The following is an 8866-nucleotide window of genomic DNA, read 5'->3' as shown; positions in this document are numbered from 1 at the left end:
CCGCCAACACCTCTGGTATGGCGTCGCCCCGAGCCTCCTGGATGGCACGGCGTCACCCGCCCCCACCTCACCCGACTCCTCCCTTCAGAGTCCTTTCCCTTCTTCTCGGCGGCCAGGTCGGGTGTTTTATTCCCACCGGCCCAACTACCCACCCGGTCTTCCTACCGAAGGGGGTCTGCGTTGTCATTCTAGTTAAGATATTCGGTACGTGGGGTACAGGAAGCTACGGCCACCAAAGACACTGAGCCACTCTGACAATATAACTTGTGACCACACAGTATACACCTTTCGCATACATGGCACCGACGGTTCTCTTCAAGGCTTGTTTCACACATATCGACTTTTTGCCGAGCGCCGTCCACGACACGACGTCGTGCTCTCATATAACTATGAGTGTTTATGGAATCTTTCACACGTCATGACCACGACCACGTGTGAAAGCGTCCATGAACACCTATGGTTATTTGAAAGCACGACGTCGTGTCGTGGAAGGCGTACGGCGAAAATTCGAGCCTAAGAGAGCGAGGGTGGGGAGGTGAAGGAATTGGAGGCAATGGATCATCAAGAGGGCTCTGCTCGTGGAAGAAGGTGGAGAGTGTCGTCTTGGGAGGACGTCAAGCAGTGTGAGTGGGGTTGTTGTTGTAATGGAGATGATGAGAACTGTCTACGGCTCATATCCGTTCAATATCATTACCTCATTTGCAAAATAACTTGATTTTGCCACCCACTCACCATCAAGCACACTTCCCTCTCGTTCGATCCCGGGCAGCACCGAGAAGAGGAAGGCGGGGGGAGGGGGGGAGAATGAGAGTGAGAGATGCAATACCTCCTGCAGTGACGGGCGGAAAGCCAGCCGAGGAAAACTAAACCAGCAACAAACAATGACTATGGGGACACGAGAAGCTGGCGTGTGTGTATGTGTTAGTGTTAGTGTGTGTGTGTGTGTGTGTGTGTGTGTGTGTGTGTGTGTGTGTGTGTGTGTGTGTGTGTGTGTGTGTGTGTCCGTGTGTGTGCGTGCGCCGGTTTAAGGATTCTCTAACTATGAACTGTTCTGTCAGAGTATCGGTGCGGCACTGAGAAGAGACTGGTGCAGGCTTTCCTTTCCCCCTTGGTGTGAAGCTATCCACTCAAACGAGGGAAACAATCAAGGTCAACAACCACAACAAGTTTGTGTAAGTGTAAATACTTCCACGCCCTGTATGAGCACTACAGCAAGGGTGGGAGAAGTGAAAGCTTAGGATCAAAGAAGAAGGGACATGGTGGGGTGCAGGTGAAGGTGGGTTGCCAACAAGGGTTAAGGAACTGTATGGGTTGGATGAGCGAAGTAAAGGTGCAACATTGCGACGGAAAATATGGGGGAAGAAGAATTAAATTTACTAGTGAGGGTCAACCTACTGTGCTGAAAGGCTCTAGACGTGGGAATGTGTGTTGGTGGGGAGGGCGAGAGGGAGAGGATACATATACTGAAAGCAAAACCCATTCCATGCCAGGTAGAACCTTTACTTATTCTGGGCCCCGCCAGGCGATTTCAGACATGTCTGCTTCGACAACACGGCAGTGGGTGCGGTCAAATGTGAGGCAGGGTGTGGTGGGGTCGGGAAGTGGGTGGGGTGGGGGGATTGGACATAAAGGGGGAGGGGGCGTGGGTCTGTCCTTGTGCTTTCCTTCTGCGGGTAGGCGTGACTTGCTTATGAAGAGGGTGGGGGGATGGAATTCAGTCAGGTTTACAGTGAGCAATGGGAGGAAGTGGAGGGTTCCGCTGGATCAAAATATTTAGTATTTTTGTTGTTGTTTAGATGGTCGGGTTTGCAATGCATGAAGGAACCGCGGTGATAAAGGCGGTGGTGGTGGTGAATGTTTGGATGAATGGAGGGTGACAGTAGGTAGTGACGGTGGGTGGCGGTATGAAGGAGAATGTAAAATCGCCCGCCCCACTAATAGGTAACTTTATGCTATGCGTCACGGGGTGGGATGTGGGGTTGTTCTCCCTCAAGTCAAATTTCCTTCATCCTTTCCCTTCCCTTCCGAAACGAGTCCTCCACATTTGTTTTTGATGCACTTTTCGGGTGAAGGCAATTTCTCCGAGGTACAGCGAGATGGATTGGAACGGAAGAGGGGTCAAGTCACGCCTAAAGACTCAGAGTACCCGAGGAAACTGGGGCCTTATACACTAGCCATGCAACACATGCATACAGTGGGAGATTTTTACAAGAATTCAAAATCTCTCACTTCCTATCTATCTGAGGAGGGGAATGGGTGGATGGATATAGGATGGAGGAGACGGTAGAGAGGCGTGACCAAGCGTCCCTCACCGCCTTCACTAAGTCGGATCTTTTGCAGCGTTCAGCTCGTATTATTACAACGCCCGTTCTGCTCCTTGTGTGTGTGTGTGTGTGTATGTGTGCTTCATCACCATGGTCTTCGATCACGTGTTGGACTCGTGATCGACAGCTATTTCCCTTCCGGAAGAGAGCTTGTATATGACCGATCTATAGATAATGCTGTGACCTTACACGCATATAACTCCCCGCCCATGAGAGTTGGAGTAACGACTCGCAGCGCAGCGATACTGAAATTATTTCGGCCTTGGGCGGGATTCGAACCCGGACCGCTGTAGTGGCGGCCACGAACGCTACCACTGCGCCATCAAGTGCGTGTGTGTGTGTGTATGCGCGCGTGATCGCGTGGACCCCACGTGATTTCTCGGCTGAACTGCTCTCAAAAGCGCGACAAGTACTGTACTCCGTTTTATGTAGCGGGACCTCTTCCGACTCTCAACTCACCTCTTCTTCCTTCCCCCGTAATCCCTTCACCCTTGCTTCTTCCTCAGAACCCTTCCGTCCGATGTCATCGGATTCATCAGGGATTACAAATTATCTTGCAGTGTCTTGGATAGGGTGGGTGGGGACTCCATACAGCTTGAAAAAAAGGGAGGGAGGAGCTAAGTCTTACCTCTCACATGCAGGGATGCTACACTAGCGTCAAAGAGAACTTATAAAACAATTGTGGCGGACACGTCATACGGCCTTTCCTTTTTCGTTCTTCCCACTTGTGACGTCATGTCGCCATCAAGCTTGCTCTAAGTCTGCTCGCTATTACCCTTCAGTATGTCCTCCTTTGTTCTCAGGTGGTGCCGCCGCTGTCTTGCCACTCGAGGAAGAAACACCACAAATGACAATTCATGGTCACAGCCGGCGTCGGGCACGGGAAGGACTGCGACACTACTTACCATCGAGATAAAAACGTGCCGAATCGCTTCTTCTACAGCCTTGTGCGCATGCACTTCCTGCAGGAGCCTGCGAGTTTCCTACCTCCTAAAAACGCCTCTTTCTTATGGGAGAACCACAACCACCATCACCACCACCACCTCCTCCTCCGTCACTGAGAACTTCTTGCGCTCGTAAACGCCTTCTTCCACGTGACTATCACCCCCCCCCCTTACTCGACACCCTCCCTCCAACATTCGCATATGCAACCCCCTACCGAGTGGGTCCCTGACCTGCACCCGTGGCGGGGTTGAGATTTAAGTCTCACAGGTGATTTTATTCGTCCGTGAAGCGACGCCCTGCCCGAACGGGTTCACGACGCCCATGCCCAGGGGAAGTTTGCTCACCTCACTCACCAACCCACTTCCCACACAGAGGAAAGTGAGAAAATCCTGTTAGGACAAAGCCCTGTCAGTTGCGGCAAGCCACTGGATTTATCTATTTATTTATTTATTTATTTATATATTTATTGGCCGATGTTGGGTCGTCTCATCGCCTGGACAGGGCTGTCGTGAACCAACGCAGCAAACCCAAAGCCGACTCAAGACCAAGTGCTCATGAACTGAAGACTATATCCACTGAGGTACCGCGTGGCCTCTGCTATCACGCTGAAGTCAGAGTCACGGCTTCTGCAGGGGTCGAGGACTACTTCACCCACTCTCTTACTCTCTGATTAGGGGGGAGGAGGAGGAGGAAGTGGAGGACGAGCAGGGTGAGGGTGTTCTCTCCCTACTTTCGCACCACCGCGTGCCAACTCGCAGGTAAGCAACCTTTCCCCTCTCCCCACTCCCTCCCTCCCTCCCTCCCTCCCAATGACTCCTTCAACTTGACCCACATACAGCACCCCATCCCCAATCCACCTACCCACCCACCCTCCCTGTGTGCAAAAAGAAAGTGCAACACCCTTCGGACACAGCACATTGTCGAGCAGTGTAACCACAAGAGAGTGAAGGGGCGGGAGGGGTGAGTTGGCGATTCCGGTGTGTGCGTATGTGTATATATATATATATATATATATATATATATATATATATATATATATATATATATATACATATATATATATATATATATAGAGAGAGAGAGAGAGAGAGAGAGTGGGGGGGGGACGCTCCCACTCCGAATGCCTACAAGGAACCCGCTTTCGCCATCTAAAACTCGCAGCGAGGCTGCATGATACGCCTCAATGGATTTGCATTTTCATCTCGGGTACTTACTATCAGATTTTATTTCGTGCAATATGATATATACATATTGTGTGTATGTACTGCATGTATACAGGGACAAACAACGGGTTATCCTACGAGACGAGAGTGGGAGGCAATCATCTCCCTGTCGGCCACCTTCCAAACCCGTCAACATACTCATCAACTGCACCCGGAGGTGCAGTCAAAATCGGGCCTATCTCTCTCTCTATCAACTTTGTATTTCCACCAACTTTTTCACACAGGGACAGCTGACAACCGATGACACAGAAACTGTCAGGCACTGATACTTCACAGGCAACAGTAAAAAAATTCTCCCACAAAAGACCTTCCGTCTGTGGAGGGAGTGGCATCAAGGGCTTTTACAAGGGTGATGTAGGCAAAGTCGTTATATCAAGACAGCATGGCATTCCTCGTAGTAATGGATTTAAATTGGACACATTTAGGTGTAAGAAGGAAAAAGGTAACAACTGCTTTACCAACAGAGTGATTAACGAATGAAATAGACGTAGTAACTATGTAGCGAGCGCTGAAACAATTGGCTGTTTTACAAGAAGATTAGATAGTTTTATGGATAGGGATGACAGGTGGTAAAGGACATGAAACTGCCTACTTTAGGTTTTATGGTCTCGTGCAGTTTCTTCAATTCTTATGTCCTTACGAGTTGTCCATGTTGTTACAGTAGTGCGGGTCAGTTTCTACATCACTGGCTTAAGAGTGGTGGGATGAAGAGAAAATTCGCCGTTGCCACTTGTCTTTATGTGAAGAAATGGATGGAATAACAGAAATAATAGATACTGGACTTGGTCCGGAAACCGAGTGCCAGCCCCTTGGGGCTTCACCTCCAGATGGATATGGAGATGCTTCACACGTATCGACTTTTCGCCGTGTGCCGTTCTCGACACGATGTCGTGCTCTCAAATAACCATGGGGTCATGGACGCTCTCACACGTGGTCGCGATTGTGACGCGTGAAAGCGTCCATAGATACCCACGGTTATCTGAGAGCACGACGTCGTGTCGTAGACGGCACACGATATAAAGTCGATACGTCTGAAACGAGCCTAGCGCAACAAGCAGTAATAAGCACGATCCAATGTTCCCCAAGCGAAAAAAAGAGTGCCAAGAGGGCTGGGAGGAAAAATGAAGATGGGGGTGAAGGACGCGAGTGAATGAGAGAAAGGAGAGGGGAGGGGGGGAACGGAAAAGGAGGGAGGAGGGGAAATGGAGAAATGAGGAACGGGAGGGAGGGACGAAGGGAGAGAGGAAGGACAAGAAGGAAAGAAAGATTGAGTGGAGAGGGGAAGTTGACAGGCTGCCACTGCGTCCCATGCATCCTACCCCCCCGTCCATCGTAGCCTGGAAGGAAGAAGGGGGGGGGGGGTTCCCGACACGGAGGAACCGTGACCGCCACATGCAGCGCCTCGTAACCCCAGGCAACCTACAATACAGATGTGTGCGCGCGCGCGCGACTACACACGCATTGTCTGTTATTCCAGGTCACACCCTTGAACTCTCTCTTATGCAACGTATGACAGCTTAGTCTTCGTGAGCATTGTGTGCACTGGAGAACACACCGAAGAACGACTCTGTACGTACGCAACCGCGTTGATGGAGGATATCCGCTCAAATGATGGAAGGGTATGAAAGAGAAACACAGGCAGGCACGCACAATGCAAGCAGACAGACACACACATACACGGAGCCAGAGAAAGAGAGAGAGAAGGAAAGAGTAATGTTCTCCTTCCCATTAAAAAATTACGCGGTAATGTGAACACAATTCCAAGTCTAAAAGAATTCTAAATTGCACGCCGATTTTCCATTTTAAACGTTTAGCGCTTTTTGAGCGTTTCTGCAAAAGCTTTTTCTATTTTCTCTCGCCCAAACATATTAACTCTAAATTCATGAAGAGCCCGTGCACAGCAACATATCGAGGCAAGATACATATTCATAAGCACATCACACTGGAGATGTTAGTTATCAACGCACAATCGTATTAGAAATTACAAAATTCACGAAAAAGTGCAGACTTGAACAAACAAATAAATCAAAACAGCATTGGGCATAACTACGAAGCACAAACCGTCTAACAAATAATTAATGATTAAATAAAAATGGGAGTGGAGAACGCAAGGACGGACTGCATCGCACTGGCCGACTGTCGATTCTCTCTGTGGATGCGGGAGGGAGGGGGAGTGGGAAAGCGGCGCTCCCAGTACCGCAGTCAAAGGAAACAAGGGGAGGGAAGGGCCACGGTAGTGAGAAAGAAGGACTGGAGAGGAAGAAGGGAAAGGGGAGAGAGGGGAGGATAGAGGGGGGAGGGTATACGGCAGCGAGGGGAAGATGAAAGGAAGCCTGCAGAGAGAAGACGGATGAGAGCACGAGGAGGGAAGGCGGGAAGAGGAGTGAAGGGAGTGTGGGAAGGGGTGAAGGGGAAGGGAAGAGGAGGAGTGTGAAAGGCCATGGGTATCACCCAGCAGGTGGGCTGCGTCTTACTCTCCCAAAGAACACCCACACTTACACACACACACACACACACGGAGCAGGTCAGGTAAATGGAAGTCGTGTGTGTGTGTGTGTGTGTGTGTGTGTGTGTGTGTGTGTGTGTGTGTGTGTGTGTGTGTGTAAGTGTGTGTGTAAGTGTGTGTATGTGTGTGTGTAAGTGTGTGTGTGTGTGTGTGTGTGTAAGTGTGTGTGTGTAAGTGTATGTGTGTAAGTGTGTGTGTAAGTGTGTGTGTAAGTGTGTGTGTGTGCGCGTGAATATGTATTTACATAACTGTATATAGAAATGGATCAACACTCCATGAGGCCGTCTCCTACTCTCCAATTTTATCACATCTAGCTTACATTTATGTACAATTCCAACTTAATCTATACCCTTATGTGTATGTGTGTGTGTGTGTGTGTGTGTGTGTGAGAGAGAGAGAGAGAGAGAGAGAGAGAGAGAGAGAGAGAGAGAGAGAGAGAGAGAGAGAGAGAGAGAGAGAGAGAGAGAGAGAGAGAGAGAGAGAGAGAGAGAGAGAGAGAGAGAGAGAGAGAGAGAGAAAGAGAGGGGGGGGGTGGAGATGTAAGCAGTCACAACACGTACTTATATTCGATTGCGTCCTTGCGCATGTTCGGGAAAACCACCTGAGCCCAAGACTACAAAATTACAAGCAAGAAGCAACCCGTCCGTCTACCGACAACACACCATGGGATTACTCTTGGCAAGTACGGCACATCAACCTCACAGTGGAACATATCACACGACCAACAACACCATGAAAATAAAAAGCCAAGCGTTAAAAGTATCCAAAGTACCAGAACTCTACTTCCGTGAGACCACCCAGTCTCCGGGTGGGGGGTTACGTACCTGATGTTGCCGCAGCCTGGTCGCAATGCCGCCGAACGCCCGCAGGTTAGGGCGCCGGGAGGAGGAGGGGGAGCGGGAGGGAGAGGAGGAGGAGGAGGAGCAAGAAGAAAGGGAGGACTGGGTACCGCTCCCGTAGGAGGGAGAGGTAGGGAAGAAGGGATTTGTGGAGAGGGCGGGGGAGAAAGGGAGGAGGGAGGGAAGGGAGGGAGGGCCGCTTCGATGCAGACCGAAGTCACGGATGAAGAGCGGCCTGCACAGTCTGAAAAATACAAAACAGCGACGTTAATTTTTAAGAACTAGGCAGCGGGCATCTATGTATGAAATGAAATGGACAATATTAATAATAACGATGATAACAATAATATCAATAATAATAATAACAACAAAAACCTGAGCATATTTCACTCCTGTGGCTCCATCCCCATTTCCTCCTTCATGTGGTGGACCCACAGCTGAAAGAGCTTTCGATCGATCGAGACCTCACTTTTTTCTCAGAGGGTGTGTGGGGTCACACCCACCTATATCTTATTAGAACAGGTTGACATTTACGACCCCTTCTGTACTGGGTAACTCTTTTCCCTATGCCGTGGTTCCCGTCAGGTTATTTTATTCATATTAAGACAGCAAGGCAGGACTCTATTGACTAACTCGAGTCCTTGGGCGTTGCCCGGGGAAACAACCATTGTTTACATACCCAGCGATCACCTGCTCGTGGCGATCTGTCTCACTGTTAGTCTGTGCGCGTTATATATTCACAATACGACTGCATGGTAACAGGAATGGCTGGGGATTTGAGGGAAAGACAACGACTCTGTAAAGTTTTCATTTCACTTGGCAACGTGGTTCATGACTATCGTAGTCATGGATTTAAATTGGACACCTTTCGGGTTAAGGACACAGACACTGGTTCACCAGTAGACTGATTAACGAATGTAATAAGACTAACCATGTAATGAGCGCTGAAACAATTTATCGTTTTAAGAACATTGGATAACTTATGGATTGGGATGATAGGTGGTAAGGGACATGGAACTGCCTAGCGCA

General features: G+C 49.4%; 1 protein-coding gene across 5 annotated transcripts in view; it reads right to left on the bottom strand.

Moving 5' to 3' along the window:
• The window catches only part of LOC143020348 (uncharacterized), a 273138-nt gene that overhangs the window by 142016 nt on the left and 122256 nt on the right, over positions 1 to 8866 (bottom strand). For all 5 annotated transcript variants that reach the window (XM_076176705.1, XM_076176695.1, XM_076176724.1 and 2 more), the window contains one exon: positions 7823 to 8081. The gene's annotated coding sequence lies outside the window, so the exon portion shown is untranslated. The remainder of the gene's footprint in view (positions 1 to 7822; positions 8082 to 8866) is intronic.

The sequence above is a fragment of the Oratosquilla oratoria genome, chromosome 3, assembly GCF_046742065.1.
Source record: "Oratosquilla oratoria isolate Oo_2021 chromosome 3, ASM4674206v1, whole genome shotgun sequence".
In the NCBI taxonomy this organism is placed as follows: domain Eukaryota; kingdom Metazoa; phylum Arthropoda; class Malacostraca; order Stomatopoda; family Squillidae; genus Oratosquilla; species Oratosquilla oratoria.
This window is presented reverse-complemented; position numbering and strand designations above follow the sequence as displayed.